We start from the raw sequence: 18,619 nt of genomic DNA, 5'->3' as shown, positions 1-18,619 counted from the left end.
GTTTATACCCTGCCTGCATGGAGGGCTACACTATTCAGGTTTAGTTAAAAAAAGAGACTTTATTTTACTTTTAAGTTGTAGCAAACTATTTGTTACAATGTAGCAAGCAGTTGCTACAGTTTAGACAACACATGGAGTGCTACGGTGCTCAAATTTGATGGCAAATGCAATGCTGGCTTTTCAAGACCAGTTTTGCAATAAAAGAGATCAGGATTAGCTGTTCTCTCCCACTCCCAAACATTTTGCACTCAGGGCAGTTGCTCCTCTCTCAACCTAGTTATGCTACTGTCATCAAGCAGGAAGCAGCATACATATAACTTGCATGCCATATCATAGGATGATAGGAAGTTACTAGGCTAATAGCCCTAGGGCCCTTACAAGCCTAGTCAAGTTCTAACCTTGTTTTCATGATTAGCACCTAATGCCCCTGTCTAAGAAGGACACAGGTAGAACCCACAGGGTGAAGTTACCCATCTAATCTTCCAGATTTCATTTGAAGAGGGCCAATGAGTTGCTCTGTTTTACATGAAGTGGGAGTCTGTTCCAAAGGTGTGGTAACCTCTGGCAGACAAATCTGTCCCTCTACCAGATTCTATTAATGTCACATACCAGGTTAAGGTCTTTACAGAAAGTAACCTGTGTACCATTTGACTTGTGGATATGCAGCATTTCCCGTAAAGCAGGGTCAGAAATTGCCTAGAGATCACCTCTGTGTAGGATGTATGAAACAGAATAAAGTGGCAGTGATTCCAGATGATCCACATAGGACAGATGCTGAAGACCTTGGATTTTCCTTGTGAGGAACCTTTGTGGTTTCTCCAATTGCTGCAGGTGCCTGGAAAGGTGCATACCAAAAGGGACATAGCACTCAATTATTGGAATGATGAGGGAAGAGTACAAGGAGGTTATAACTTCATTTTCTAGAGGCAATGCCCTTACTTATGAGATGAGTGATACAGAATGCCTGTCTTACCACTGTGGATACATGGTGATCAAATCTAAGATTGCTGTCTACCTGTGTGCCAAGGTCTCTCACCACTGAGTACATACTAATGGTGTTGCTATTGATGTTGTAGTTAGCAGGAACTTCACTCTTCCTGAAAGGGATGATAATACACTTTTTTGCACTGAGTTTAAGGCCGTGACTTTGGCACCAATCATTTGTTTGTGTGAGACCCTCTTGCAAGATGTTGACATCATCTGGACATTCTACGACTGCTCCCATTTTGCAGTCATCAGAAAACATTGATTTTTATCATTAAGGAGAGATCAACACATTAGGGGTAGGGAGGGGAGGGATATTTTAGGGTTAGGGAGTGATCAGAAGGTAGCAGATTGTTGGGGTAAGGGAGGGAAGAGGATTTTAGGGTTAGTAAAAAATCAGAAATAAAATTTTAGGGACTGAGTTAAAGTTTTTATGGTTATATTCAGGGTTTTGGGAGGGAAGTTAGCCTTTGATAAGTTCACAGGTTAGCTGGAATCAGGTACTTGCCAACACAAGGAAGCGTGACACAAGCTAATGGTATGTGAGCGCTTGTAGTAGACCTGTATAATAAATTATGTGATATGGTAAGTAGTTTCTCAGTGGTATAAGAATATCAGGGCTGATGCTATGTGTCTACTACAGCAGTTACTAGATGGGTATGCTTTGAAAAAAGAAGACAGTTGGAAGCAATATAGGGTAATAATATAGTGTGTAATTTTGCAAAACAACAGTGTTCTAGTACAACAGTCTGAGTTAAACATTAAAATATTAGATCTTGTGATTATAAAGGAAGGTGAATTTCAGTGACAGACCTTAGGAATGAAAGAATGCTTTTTAAAATTATTATATTATGTGCATATAAGAGATCAAAAGTAAGATAAAGTTTATTTGAAATTTTAATGTCACATGCAATTGTTAATTTGGATATTATTGTAGTAGGAGATACAAACTGTGACCTTAGGGAAAAAAGTAACAACAGATATAAAAAAAAAAATAAAGGAGGTGATAGAATCATGTAACTGGTACTGGGAAAGAAGAGGTAGTATGTATTTATGATAGCAATTTTTAAAACAGAAATTTATTATGTATAATATTCAGAATCACTAAGAGTGATACAAGGATGGAAAATAAAAGCAGAATTTTCAGATCATGACAGTATATGGGCTAAAACTAGCACTGATGAAAATGTAATAAAACAAGGAAAAGGAATAAAGAAATGAAACAGATTAAAGGAATAAAATTAAATGAATTAAATGTGAAGAACTTAGAATGTATATCTAAATAGCTACGTAATAAGCATAAGACAATGAGATTTATATTTGAAAATTTGACAGAGTGAAGGGCTATATACAAAGAAATATAAGAAACTATTTATGGAATTAGAAAGATCAAATTTTCAGACAGAAAATGTATGGCAATATAGTGAACAAGATGACAGAAATGATGCAAGAAAAGAATAGACATTATTTGAAAAAAAAAAAAAAAAAGATTTTATAAGGAAATTAAAGAAACACCACAAAGTTTGTTAAAAAGCAATGATATTTAGTACAAATAACTAGACACACTATGCCAGTTCTAAGAGAAAAAAAATAGAAAACTGGAAAGTACTGCATTGTCTAAGGATGTTAGATGGAGAGATGGTGGGAGACAGAAAGAAGTTGAATATGGAGTTATACATTATTTGGAAAAGCAGTATAAAAATAATAGTGGGGTACGGGTTAAATATAGACTGGGTTGTGTAACTGAGAAAGAATATGAAGTGTTTGTTAAGTAAATCTTAACAAATTGTTAGTTGTGTTAAAAGAAAATGGATTTGTATCAAAAAGAATAGAATATTTGATTTATGTATTTAATGAGAAGAAAAATAAAGGCTTTACACATGTAAATATGTGAGAAGGGGTAATACGATTATTATGGGGAAAAGATAGGACACAGTTATGGAATTGGAGACATATAATATTGACAGACACAGACTACAACATTTGTATGAGAATAATGCAGAAAAGGTTAGAGCAGGCACTGAAGTTGGAGTTTTTGGTATAAAACATGCAACTGCAAGAAGTGTTAAAAATTATCAAGGAAGTTGTATATAACTTTGTAAAATTAGATGATGAATTAAGAATTACTGTTTGTGATGTTAAGAAAGCATTAGATAATATTTCACATGAGTAATTCTAGGACATTTTGAAGAGATAAGCTTTGGATAAGGGTGTGATACAGGTAATAAGGTCAAGGTATTAAGTATGACAATCACTGGATTACAAAAGAAATAAGGATTAGAAAGGGTGAGGTAAGGATAGTCTCTTAGTATTTAGATGTGAGTTTGCTCTGTGGACTGTACTGGCTGTTTTTTCGATTTCCCAAGTGGTCGGAGTGGTGAATAAATCCTAGGAATTTGTTGCAACTGTGTTCCTGTGTTTTATCCTTACATTTGGATTTATTAGTATTCAGCATCTTACCTTGTTTACTAAAGTATGTGGTAGCACAAAATATGAATGGAGATTTGTAGAAGGAATGGATGTGTATAGAGAGGAGTATGCCATTAATCACATCTTATGCAGATGATATTTTAGTGACAAAAATATTAATTGGTTAGTGGAATTGGGAAAATAATTAAAAATATGGTTAAGTAAAGTAGGTTATGGATTAACTGGGAAAAAGTAAACGCTATGATGAAATTATGAGTGGGGCAAAAAAAGAAAAAAAAAATATATATATATATATATATATATATATATATATATATATATATATATATATGGTTACCTATCATTCCATCGAAAGTTCATTACATCTAAAGTTCATTACATCTAAAGTTCATTACATCGAAAAGCATTTGCCCCCTTCCCCAATATTGTGCGACCCTGGAGTTGATATATATAGTTAGGGGGGGGTGTGGGGGGCAAAGCCCCCCACCTAAAATGCTTTTCGATGTAATGATTTTTAGATGGAATGAACTTTAGATGGAATGAACTTTCGATGGAATGATAGGTAACCATATATATATATATATATATATATATATATATATATATATATATAAATTGAAGACAATATAAAGTGTTAGGATGGTATTTGGAAGATGAGAGATAATAAAAATCAATGGCAAAATATTTTACAATAAATATGAGAAATAAGTAAACTTTGTAGTCTATTTAAACTGAGTTTTGCTAAAAGGGTATACTTGAGTAATACCAAAATATTAGGTAAAGTTAAATTATTTGGGTTAAGTACATTTCATCTACATATTTTACAGGCAAGAACAAAATAATGTATAATCTGAATGACACTATAATGTTAATAATTTTTTGGTTATGGGAAAAAGGGTGACGGTTGAATTTGGAAGACTATATGGGAGGTTGTATAAATGTTCTTACTGAATGTATTATATTTATTACTGATATTCTTTCTTTCTTTCTCTACAAATGTTCTGACTGAATGTATTATATTTATTACAGAATTTTTCTTCCTTTCTTTCTTTATTAATCTCCTTATTTATTTATTTGCCTATTTCTTAATGATGTATTAATTTTTAGAATTGTAAATACTGAAACATTTTATAACTAAAGAACCCCTACTCTTTTTAATAAGTGTTCTGAGGTCTTTTGCACCCAGTTGAGCTCCCAAATAGGACTTCAGTTTAATGTCTTATTCGAAGGATGGAACCTTTACCATCTAGATGGCCTTTTGGTATGCACAGTTAACTACTAGATGGCCTTGTTGGATGTTACCAAGAAGCATAACTGGTCCAACCAGCTCCCTGGTCCAGTACTATGAACCAGGGACCCACCCCACAGTTCTTCAAGTGAAGAGCAATAAAAAAAAATTCTCTGTAATAAGCTGATTGATCCAGTGTAAGTGATCAGCTTATTACAGTCAGATCTATGCACCCCCAGCTCTTCCATTGAAAAACAATAACAACAACAACAAGGACATTCCTTTTACTGCACCATCAGGTTCCAGATGCATGACACATCCCCTCACCCTCCTACCCCAGCCATTCAGGCCCCATTTCTGACCTGTGCCTTTAACCCTGCTCCCTCAGATATATTATAAAAAATATTGTCTTCAAACTGTTGCTACAGTTTATACCCTGCCTGCATGGAGGGCTACACTATTCAGGTTTAGTTAAAAAAAGAGACTTTATTTTACTTTTAAGTTGTAGCAAACTATTTGTTACAATGTAGCAAGCAGTTGCTACAGTTTAGACAACACATGGAGTGCTACGGTGCTCAAATTTGATGGCAAATGCAATGCTGGCTTTTTCAAGACCAGTTTTGCAATAAAAAGAGATCAGGATTAGCTGTTCTCTCCCCACTCCCAAACATTTTGCACTCAGGGCAGTTGCTCCTCTCTCTCAACCTAGTTATGCTACTGTCATCAAGCAGGAAGCAGCATACATATAACTTGCATGCCATATCATAGGATGATAGGAAGTTACTAGGCTAATAGCCCTAGGGCCCTTACAAGCCTAGTCAAGTTCTAACCTTGTTTTCATGATTAGCACCTAATGCCCCTGTCTAAGAAGGACACAGGTAGAACCCACAGGGTGAAGTTACCCATCTAATCTTCCAGATTTCATTTGAAGAGGGCCAATGAGTTGCTCTGTTTTACATGAAGTGGGAGTCTGTTCCAAAGGTGTGGTAACCTCTGGCAGACAAATCTGTCCCTCTACCAGATTCTATTAATGTCACATACCAGGTTAAGGTCTTTACAGAAAGTAACCTGTGTACCATTTGACTTGTGGATATGCAGCATTTCCCGTAAAGCAGGGTCAGAAATTGCCTAGAGATCACCTCTGTGTAGGATGTATGAAACAGAATAAAGTGGCAGTGATTCCAGATGATCCACATAGGACAGATGCTGAAGACCTTGGATTTTCCTTGTGAGGAACCTTTGTGGTTTCTCCAATTGCTGCAGGTGCCTGGAAAGGTGCATACCAAAAGGGACATAGCACTCAATTATTGGAATGATGAGGGAAGAGTACAAGGAGGTTATAACTTCATTTTTCTAGAGGCAATGCCCTTACTTATGAGATGAGTGATACAGAATGCCTGTCTTACCACTGTGGATACATGGTGATCAAATCTAAGATTGCTGTCTACCTGTGTGCCAAGGTCTCTCACCACTGAGTACATACTAATGGTGTTGCTATTGATGTTGTAGTTAGCAGGAACTTCACTCTTCCTGAAAGGGATGATAATACACTTTTTTGCACTGAGTTTAAGGCCGTGACTTTGGCACCAATCATTTGTTTGTGTGAGACCCTCTTGCAAGATGTTGACATCATCTGGACATTCTACGACTGCTCCCATTTTGCAGTCATCAGAAAACATTGTCAGCCACAGACCTTTAGTTTTTGCTTGTACTTTGGAGAGAAAGATTCCAAAAAGTAGAGATCCCAGGACTGATCTCTGTGGAACACCACTGGTTACAGGTCTGCTGTTGGAGGTGGGTTCCTCTATTTTGACTATATGTGTTCTATCAATGAGCCAGTTAGCGACCCATCTAATGATATAAGGCTTGATACCTAGCTGGTTGAGTTTGTCAGTGATGCCTGAGGATAGTGCCAAATGCCTTGGCTAAGTCTAGGTAGCCTGTATGCACAGATTTCTCTTGTCCAGGGCCTTGGTGACTTTATCAAAGAAGTCCACTGGATTTAACAGGCATGATCTCCTTTTGACAAATCCAAGCTGAGTAAGGTCAAGTGATTGGAGATAACCTATATCTTTGTTGATAAGGTCCATGAGTTGCTCCACAGCCTTGTAGATAAGGTTAGTCAGGCTAACATTTCTATAATTCCTGGGGTCAGTGAAAGCACCACATTTGTGCAAGGAAATAACGGTGGCCATTTTCCATTCAGTTGGGATGAAGCCTTGCTTTGGTGGACTTCACAAGAAGTATTACTTGCTTGTTTAACCTGAGGAGGGACTGTTTCCAGTATAGGGCTTGATCCCTCTTACTCTTAGGCAGCAATTTCTTCCCCTTGTTGTAAAGTCTGTTAATGGTAATTGTCCACCAGGCAGGTTTGCTCTGTATATGGGAATAATAGGCATTATCAGGGAGCTGTATAAACACATGCTTTATGAGCCCCTGTAATTTGTACATTACTTAACTGTTGATGGAATGGTAGCTCTACCTGTTAATTTAATGTTGTTGGTAGTGATGACTGTGTATCTGAATCCCACATATCCCTAGCTCCTTATATATTCTAATGCCTTAGCCACACTAACTACTACTCAAATGACTGAGGTACTGGTAGTGATTCCTTACACATCACAGCTCAGCTGCTAATAGCCCACCTACTTAAAACAGAATGTATTAGGCACAATTCTTTACTCACCTGCACAGCATCTATCATCTACAAACTAAAAATATCCATTATGATAACTTGTGCCACTGTCATGATAGAAGTTACAATAATTTCATTTACTCACTTTATATCAGCTGATTATTATGCATAATTCCAGCTGAGCACAAGTCATCAATGCACCCACACATTTTAGAGCTTGCATGTTAGTAAACTCTGTCTTAGCAGATTCAAGAATACAGATTCTGAAAAGAATACTTTTTTCCATGGGGGTATTTTTGTTTGATATCTTAACTTATCTGAGCTTTATTTAAAGTTTGGTAATTTTTTTAATGTGATGTTTGTCTGTGTGCCTGCATCTAATCGTGCATTCAACCAATTGTACATGGGCCATTCACTCCCTTACCTGCAAATTCCACCCAGGATTAGAAGCTGTCCAGAAAGGGTGTCATTCATATAACCATCAGGGTGCTTTATGCCCTGACCTGTATTGTGACAAGAAGGACATTTATGATGAGTTAACCCCCACCTGTGAGTGAGGAATATGCAATCTATGTCACCATGGTGGTCCACAATTCCTTCTGTATTCCAGTTCATGCATCCTCACACCCATGTTGAAGGCTATCACCAGGCATAAGTTTAGTAAGCCTAATTCCTGATCCAAGGTCACACATTGGCAATTCATTTAATTACTTGCTTACAGTTCAGCTATGCTATGAAACTGTTGTGTTTTACTTTAAGAAAACAATCTCTGTTGTATCTAGCAAAAAAAATCATTTAGCTATATAACACTCAGCCATGGTGTGCTTACATGCATTTCAGGATACATGTTTCAAAATTTGATTTACATTGGCATTTTTGAGTTTGTTAACACTGAAAAACATGATACCCTATTTCTTTGGGATCCCTAAGATCCTAAAACATATTAACCCCCAGTTCAGACTTATTGTGGAACCACATAGGTCTACGACTGAATATTTAATTGAGTTTATTGATATAAAATGTAAAAACATTCTCAAGGGTTGTGAACACATTTTACATGATTCTTGGCATCTACTGGCAAAACTTAATGAATTTACTTTTGATGCTAATATTTTGTTTGTGACTGTCATTATAGTAAATGTACTTTCTGTAGAGTTATTTACAGAAATGTTGTGTAAATTGACATCCTTTGATCACAAGGACATCACTGTAATTAAGGAATTTATGAACATGGTACTTAAAAACAGCTTTGTCTTCTTTGAAGGTGAATTTTTCCATCAGAAGACTGGTCAGTGATGGGAGCTAAATGTGGCCCCCTTTTTGCCAATACAGTATTGGCAGCTTGGGAGAGACAATTAGTCTTCAAATCCCATTTTTCTAGCAAAGTACATGTCTATCTCAGATATCTAGATGATATTCTTATGTTCTGGAATGGAAATAAGGACGATTTGGATGATTTTGTATCATACCTCGGTGGTACTAATGATTATTTGAAATTTACTTACACTGTATCCCCTAACTGCTTTAATTACTTAGGTGTTACTATTTACAAAGATTTATTGAATGAAAAATATTGTTTAACAATTTTCAGGAAGGACAGTTTCTCCAACACATACCTACACTATTACAGCAGCCACCCTACTTTTCAAAAAAGAAGTATAGTCAAAGGGTTGATGGTCTGCTTATCTCAATTTAGCTCTGAAGATAGTAAGTTTCGTCTTGAAATTAACTACCTGATTTCTATGTTCATTGAGAGAGAATATCCACGTGATTTATTACACAATTTAAATAGTACCATTTGTCAAGGAAGAAATAGTCATTGCACACCCATTTTGGGGGTAATACAGTTGTAACTTTTTACTAAATTCATGCAGTAGCCAATAATGAAGCAGAGAAGCAGAGTGGATTTGCTGTTCCTTACAACAAAGAACCACACAAAAATAAGAACATTTTAGCCTCCAATTGGCACTTTGTCTTCACTGCAGAGCTTAAAAAATAAATTAGGGAAGAACCCCCCCCCCCCCCCTTTTCACATATAGTAGTGGCAGGAATTTTAGTTGAAACCGAAATTTACACTAATGGTGGTAGGTATAGATCAAGAATATAAAACGTGGCACATGTTCAGCTTGTAGATACATTAAGGTCCATACACTGTGGTTAAAGACTTTCACAGGATTATTAGTTGTGCAGGATATGCCAACTGCAACTCTAAGGATATTGTTTACCTTGCCACTTGCGCTTCGTGCAATGCATTTTATGTTGATAAGACTAAAAGGAAATTTACGGATAGAATTCATGAACACTCTAGGGATATAAAGAATCACAATTCCACCAATGCTCTTTAAAGGCACTCCCTTGAATGTCTGAATTTTAAAAGGTTTACCTTTTTTGTGATTGACAGAGTTAGGTTTAGCATTAGAGACGGTGGTTAGGTTCAACATAAAAGAACTTGTTAGAACTTGTTAGAATACAAGGAACTGTGTTGGTAGATCAGATTAAATGTCACTAACTGCCAGGGCTGAACTATAATTGTCTTTGAAAAGTGTTTTAAATATAAGAAGGTAGTGTATTTATCTGATACTTTTAATGCTTCAACATTTTATTCTATTTATTCATATATTCTATAACTTATTTATTTCATTTTTTATATTAAATATATGTTGCTTTTAATTGTATTTTTATGTAATAGGTTGAATCAGATGATTTATGGTTTCATATCCAATTAATTAATTAATTAATTAATTAATTAATTAATTAAATTCAATGTTTGGCATGTGATTGGTTTCTGCTTATATAAAGTGAGCTGCCATTTAAGTCCCATGATTGTACTTGGGACGAAAACGTTTAGTGTATATAATTTTTAGTGTTGTATAGATAATAAAGTTCGTTCTTTGGTGCATCACATTGTTCCCTGCCTGTTCTTTGATTAATTGTTTTGTTTTTACATCTGCATTTCAGGCTTCTTCTTTCTGAAGACTTGTTATTGTGAATATGCTCTTGTGAACAATTTACTTATCACTTTCCTTGTACTGGAATATAGGACACTTCATACAGAAATTATGGTTGTTTCAAAGTCAGCAGTATCACTTGAGACTGGGAACTGAAACTTTTTGCTTCATCTTAAATAATACCCTCCTCTTCCAAAACTAGATGTAATTTTGTAAAGGAACTCTTTGAAAAAAAATGAGGAGATCCCTGTTAGGAAGAAAAGCTGTTGGTTATCCTCAGTGGCTGGCCTCTCTGTCATTCCTTGGTGACTGTCTGTCATTACAATCTCCAGCTTTATTAACTAGTGCCCTGTTTCCCTTACAGGAAAAAATGTACTCTCATACTATGTCATGCAAAGGCTGTGCTTTCCGAGAAAAGAATTAAACATTCTGAATGCAGAACTGACCGTGGCTGATGGGACATGAATTATTCAAGTTTCTGCTCCAATCTCATAACTTAACACCTAATTACAAAACTTATTTTCAGTTCAAAACAAACACTTTTCCTTCCTAGGGAGATGTATGAGAAATTGCTCACTTAGCTGTGCCTCACAAAACTGAGAAAATAAAACTCAGCCTGGATTTCAATAAGTATCTGGATTATAACTCTGTCTAAAATCCTACACAAAGTAAAGTAATAAACTGAAAAAAGTTAGAAATGTTGATATCATATTTTTTTAATTAGGTAATCTTATATTTTAAAAACATTCCTACAAATTGCTTGCAATATCCAAAATAGCGCATTGAGCAGATTACTTGACAATGATCTACACCGTATAAGCAGCAAAGCACAGTGTCAGTAGCTTTGTTAGTTACTTCTCAGCATCAATGAAAATTATGGAGCACAGTGACAACTGAAAAACAAGCAGCAATTCTTATAAACAATCACCCCATCCCTTTAAAATGATTATTAAGACCCAAGTTACTGAATTCTTCAGTTAAAGCATTAATGACAATGATTCTTGTATGCCTAATAGATTTCTGTTTAGATTACTAAACCTCTGAGATCCAGTGATAATATACCATTGTCACTTACATTTTCAAAGATTTTTTTGATTATCCCTACATGATCCTACCACACTCTATCCCAGTGCCTCACATCCATTGCCGAGCCTATCTGTTACCTTCTACCCATTGGGCTTCTTCTTATGGCTTGGGTCAGTATACATTTTAAGGACACCCTGGGGGTGGCCATCATGCCACCTGCCAGGGGAATTTTTCTTTCACTCCCTACCATTTTTCACCTTGTTCCCTACTGTACCTTGGTGTCATCATGAGAGCAGATATACAATGGGGATGTGATGATGTATCACCCCACCTCTGCTGCAGCTGAGACAAAGTCTCCACTCTAATCTATCCTTAGATTATGCCCCCCCACATATGTCTCTGACCTTAACCAGGGATCATTTTGTGTGGATTCCCTTGGGAATGCCCATCCTTCCCTGCTTCTCCATCAGTCACCAAAGCTGCTAATGGAATCTGAGTTGGCTGGGATATAGTCAGGACTATAACCACCTACGCCACAGGAGTGGCTACTTACATTTTCAGAGTGAAGTCGATAACAAGAATGATCACTTTCAGCTTTAAATATACACATATTTTTCTTATATCCCCAAATGATAAGCTTATAGACTGTAGCAACTGTTGCACCCTCCCAATTACTTAACTACATACATACATGCAGTATTTCTGCTGTGAAACAGCATGATTTCAGACAGGTACATTATATTACCACTGCATTCCTGTCTGTTATTCAGAAATCAAAATTGCTTGAAAATGGGCACTTACAGGAGGGCTCCTTTTCAACCTCTAAAAATCTTTTGGTGCAGAGTCTCACCTCTTGCTAGTAAATATGATTACATATCAGCATAAGAAGCCAAGTAACAAAACATCCTACTTTTCCAATGCCTACAAGAATGAGTGTTTTGTAAATGTGAAATTATCACTGTCACCAAGTATCACTCCTCTTAATGGAGTTTCTATTTCAAAGAGATTTGTACTGAGAATACTGCAGTTTCCATGGTACAAAAATACCCTGCCATTTGACTACCCAGAAATGAATAAAATACTTTTGGCAGGTGACTTGTTAGATCTTACTAAACATTTTGTCTCATTTCAATAAGTAGAGACTAAGGCTGAACCCAAAGAGGAAAACGTCAGTTGTTCCTATCTAAAAATATACATGTGCCTTCAGTTGACTTAACACTGTGCTGTATGAGACTTTAGCAGATGGCATTATGATTCTCACCTGTAGTAAATAACTGCACCCTTCAGAGTAAACAATAATGTCCAGAACTTAAACAGCTTAACTTAAGCTGAGCAAACATGGCTGAAATCCATAATGCCAAAAGACATGTCCATTTCAGTCAGCATTGTAAAAATCAAGGTCTGTTGCTTGTGTCCTAGCATTTGTCTAAATAATATAAATTCTAATGCATATGTGAAAGAAACGTACTCCAGCTGTAGGAACTGTTGTTTTGCTGCACCTCTCTACTTTTTGTTTTCCTGTAAAATGGAAACAAAGTCTGGTATTTAAAATAGCCCCTTCACAGTGAGCAGTTTATTTATCAATCTGACAGTTTTTCATTTCACTGACTTTCTGAAAATGGTAATGGGGTTCTGAGGACATCCATCATATCCCAAGCAAGGATGACATGAGAACCTCCTGACAAGTTGTGATAAACAGTTAAAGGTGACTGCTGAGGCAAGAGGAAGCTTGAGGTGGTGACAGCATATCTACATTACACAGTACTCAAAGAATTTTATCAGCTACACTGTAGGATTGCAAAAATCAAGCTTGATGTGTTATGAGTACTTAAAAGATGACAGGGCAGTGATCAGACAGATTGTTGCAGAGAGTACAAAATGTGTAGTTATGTGAGTGGCGAAAAAATACATATTTCTGGCATATAAATACAACCATGTACAATAAATATGTACATGAATAGCCATATAACTGTAAAATGTAGTTAATGCATATACCAAGCAGGTGTTTGAATACTTATATCACTGTGCTGTCTTGAATGATGCCCCAACAGCTCTTTTTCACTAAAACTGTGGTTATGTATTACTGTTATTCAGAATCAGAGCCATAGCTAGAGTGAACTGAAGAGGGTGATTGCCCTGGTGCAAGCTGTTAAGGGATCCAGTAGGTTCAGAGTGCAGTTACAGCATTCCTGAGGATATCATAACTACAGAAATGAAAGCCAATATTTAATTTGTGAGTGTATACTAATAACAAAATGCTTGTTACAATTATAACAAGTAGCATGTTTTTTGTTTTTATTTTTTGGTCCTCAACTTTGGGGCTTTGTTTAATCCTCAAGATTGAGTTGGGGAGGAACCAGCCTGTCGAGTCATCCACAGAGTCAGATGACCCAGCTACAGCTCTCTTCAAAATGAAGTAGCTCTGTCAATGACAGTTTAAGGGAGAAAATAAAGTAAAACACATCAGTGCAGCCTAAGAATAAATGAAGCACTGTCTACAACCCCCATGTTATACTATGATAAGGTAACACAAAACGCAAAGAAATCGTTGAGCATTCAGCAGAGGCTTCGACATGCTTTTAAAAGGTAGTGGAAATCCAGTGCTGGCAAGACAAGTCAATTTCTTGTTCTTTTTTTCTCTGACATGAACCTGTAGCGTAGTCTAAATAAATTCACACAGTTTCAAAAGTCACAGACCTTTGCTAGGCAAGCTTAAAGTTTTGTACAAGTCACCTCTGAGACTGCAAATTATGTTACTTAATCTACATTTTTTTAACTGAAAGTGAGATAGTGATCAAGCATAGAATTGCACATAGTGAATGCACTGAGTAGGGTATACTTGTCAGAGTAGCTTTAGGAACTTTTATAACCGAAGACAGATATGTTTTGTATAATAATACAAATTCAAAACTCTGTTTAATAATGAAATATCTCAGCCTTTAGTATCATTTTAAACTTGGGGGAAGTTAATATCTATCTTGCTTTTTGTTGGAATTAAATATTATAATTTTAGAATCTCGGACAATACCACTGCTGGGACTCGCCCCAGGATTCATGAAGCTCGGCACAAGGATGGCATTAGCCTTGCACCGACCGTGCAGCGTAGAGATGGTGCAGCAGCACCACATGCATATTAATGAAGGCACGCTGCCGCAATGTCCACATGCATAGGAAACATGTGCAAGTGCAGGGGACGTGTCTAAGTGCAGCACAGAGGCGTGAACATGTCAGATGCAGACGCACAACCTAAAATGCTGACTAGTACAGCCTGTCTCTAATAATAATCACTCCTGTCAGTGTCCGTGGATACTGAAATGTATGCAAAGCATACAAGACAGTTTTGCGAACACCAAAATAAAAAGTAAACACAAAGGCACGTAGCTGAATATTGAAACCCCGTCCCTCGAACAAATGACATTTAAAACCCTGTGCCCCATATTCCATTGTAGTGTTGATTGTTATACCAAGTGGAAGCGAAACGCAGCGTGTTAGCATGCCGCTGCCCTTTGCTAAGCCTAACCCAATGGTTAGGGTTACCACCTAACTGTCCTTACCAAAAATATTAAAAATGTTAAATGTCCTGCAATTCTAGGACATAATTATGTTCCATATTTTATGTAATAGTTCCATAAAATAGTTATTTCTGTATGTAAAATACCTAAATGTTACAAGAAACAGAATAAGCAACTAAACTGCTACAACAATAAGCTTTCATTTAGGAATAAAACTAAAATACTATCCTTTGTACTGACCGTGGGTATGTGTCAGCCTGTAAAATCTGACATGTGTCCCGAAAATGTCCCACTTTGGTCATTTGAAAAGGTGGCAATCCTACCAATGATCAGAGCATTCGCTCAATATCTGCCCATTCATGGTCCAAGTCGACCTTGTCTGGACGGCCCAAAGATGAACGGGTATTACATGGGTCTACCTACCATGTCATGAAAGATAAGTATTTGCGTGTACCTATGTGCGTGAAGTACAGAATTTGGAAGATCAAAAATGCTAGGGTCGCCCTCACAACCATATTGGTACCAGAGATATGTAGTGTACATAATGTGTTCCGTTGTCTGTGCCATGGGCCATTAACCAGAGAAGGGATGGATGGTGTGTGTGGAATATGGGGGTGGGGGGTGACGGGTAATGTAATAATTCGCCAAGGGGAGACTGGGTCAGATACACAATAGGTGAACTGGAGGTGTACGAGGGAGCAGTGGGTGAATCAGAAAGGAAACCAAAGAACAAACATTCACATCTGCAATACAACCTGACAGGCCATACTGCAGAACACAATCCCACAAACATATGAACATTAAAATGTGTGATACACATGTACAGAAACGTTACTGGCTCACACCCACATAATGGTCTGGCCTGAAATGATCCATCCAACCCGAACACACCTGGATACATAATTGAATACCCATCATCCCCTCCACAGCACACCACCCCACCTTCCTGAACTTCCACCAAAACCACCCATACTCAGGCTGCTAGCTTGGTGCAGCTATATCTGCATATAGTGACCCCTACTCATATATAGTAGGCAGTCTCACCCTAGGCAGTCTCAGGATTGCAAACTATGTATCCCTTGCATGTATAACCCTCCCTCATTTTCATAAAGCCAAAAGAATGAAAGTCATTGGTCCCCAAAATGTTTGGCTATCCCTCATGGGATAAGTATCTGTTCTAAAGATTAGACTTGGTGGCACGACATGATGTCCAGTCCCATAGACATCTGGGCACAAGTTGTATGAGCAGTAGTTGTCCACAACCCTGCTCAGCCTCCAGCCTGTCCTGCAGAACCTACGACCCGGGATTAAACACCTGACAGTGATGCACGTCTCCCACCATGCATTATCGGGAATATATACCTTTCACATGTTCACATGAAGCTTCCCCATAGCCATCTTCCAAATAGTACATGTCCAGAAATTGTATACCCCTTCCAGGTTCCTCGTAATGATGCACACAACCCCTGTATACAAACGGTACAGGTACCTCCCTTATGCGGACATTCAAATACATGGCCATATATAACTCCAGATATGTAGTCATATATCTATAAACGTACATACTTATATTTGCATAGCTACACATTACACATACATGCATATAAGTAGTTGTCAAGTGTGTGTCCAATTCATAAATATGTATACATATGTGTTTCAGAAACATATGAATAGTAACATGTACTATACATATGTACACCACCCGACTGTCACATCTGTTGCCAGTACTGTGGAATGGCTGTAGTAAAGTCATATATCCTAATTACCATCCATAGAGAATGTATCACGGATGGTTTAGTGGTAAAACCAGTGACTATGATGTTCCTCTTCAAGGGTCCAAGCCATGCAAGGGCTAATTTTATATGATGGCCACAATAATGGCAGTCGGACATAGGGTGATTAAGGCGCTTTAAAGCAGATGTAAGCAGGTATGTGCGAAGGTAAGTGATGGTCATTCAACAGTATGGGAAATGTAAATAAGCATGTAGGTGTATATGCATGTGTATGTGCAGACACACATACATACATATATATATATATATATATATATATATATATATATATATATATATATATATATATATATGTATGAAGAATGAACATAGTCACAATATAGCAGTCATAACGAATGTGAAGGGAAACAGCAGAAGAACCCCCTGTAATATTTAGTGCTGTCATATCAAGTTGCCCAGAGGTGAGCAAACCTCCTGCATCTCCAACCACAGGTAGGATTCTAAACGTGGAAGTAGCTATGTCCCCGTACCAAGTCTGACTTTCAAACAGATACAGAACAATCCCAAACAACAGTTAGATGAGTCAAAGATTAATCAAACACCCTGACCATTATATAAATGTATGTCCCAGGACTATAAGCTTGGAACGTCTGAATATACTTGGAGTGAGCCAGCATACGAGATGTGTCTAGAGCAGTAGGGAATGGCGCATGTGTAGTAGTGCGGTTTTCCCAACAAGAAAATGGATGTCTGCTGTGTTAGTGAAGTGTTGATGCATGTGTTCAGGTAACTATGAACCATGGGTATACATATAAATGAAGCAGAACACCAATAGTGTAGTGGTTAGAGCATCTGACTATCGAGCAGACATTGCCAGTTCGACTGCAGCACACACCATTTATGATGTGTATACAAGCATATCTTGCTAATTTTATGCTGTATAATGATATAATACCATTGAAATGTGAACTGGGATGATGTATTGCATTAAGAATGTGGAAGGTTTTTGCGTGACGTAAATCAGTGGTTAAACGGAAAACAACAGCTGAAAAGTATTGCACTCACCCTTTGTCCAATGGCCCTTGTTCTGCCCAGCAACACAAACCGCATTGGTCAGGCTTGACGCCAGGACCCTACAAATCACAATCAATGTGATTTACCACTAAGCCACGGCAGTTATACCTAACTTTGATGTTATCACAAGCATAGCAGACAGCACAGTCATTCAACAGTATGATCAACGTAATGAAATCATATAGATGTATATGCATGCGTACGTACACACACACACACATATATATATATATATATATATATATATATATATATATATATATATATATATATGTATATATATATATATATATATATATATATATATATATATATATATATATATATATATATATATATATATATATATATATATATATATATAAGGTTACCACCTGTCCCACTTTGCAAGGGACAGTCCCTTTTGGGCAGTTGTGTCCTGCAAAAATATTGTAAAATGGCAGATGTCCTGAGATTTAATGACAAAATTATTTCCTATATTTATGTAATAGTTGCATAAAACAGTTATTCTGTATCTGAAACACCTAAATGTTATATGAAACAGAATAAGCAACTAAAATGCTACAAGAATAAGCTGTTATTTGGGCAAAAAAGTGAGGTTCTGTCCTTTGTACTGGCTGTGGGTATGCTTTAGCTTGTAAAATCTGACGTTTGTACCAAAAATGTGCCACTTTGGGCATTTGAAAATGTGGCAACCCTACATATATATATATATATATATATATATATATATATATATATATATATATATATAGATATATACACACACACACACACATATATATATATATATATATATATATATATATATATATATATATATATATATGTATGTATGTATATACATATATATATATATATATATATATATATATATATATATATATATATATATATATATATATATATATATCTACAAAACAAACATGGGAACAAGAAACCATTCATAATGAATGCGAAGGAAAACAGCAGCGGAACACCCTTATTATCTAGTGCTGACATATCAGGCTGGCCAGAGATGGCCAAAATCCCTGCGTCTCTAACCACAG

The sequence above is a fragment of the Protopterus annectens genome, chromosome 12.part0 (genome assembly GCF_019279795.1).
Source record: "Protopterus annectens isolate FY-2018-M chromosome 12.part0, PAN1.0, whole genome shotgun sequence".
NCBI lineage: Eukaryota > Metazoa > Chordata > Ceratodontiformes > Protopteridae > Protopterus > Protopterus annectens.
The sequence above is the reverse complement of the archived record's forward strand: the minus strand, read 5'-3'. Positions refer to the sequence as shown.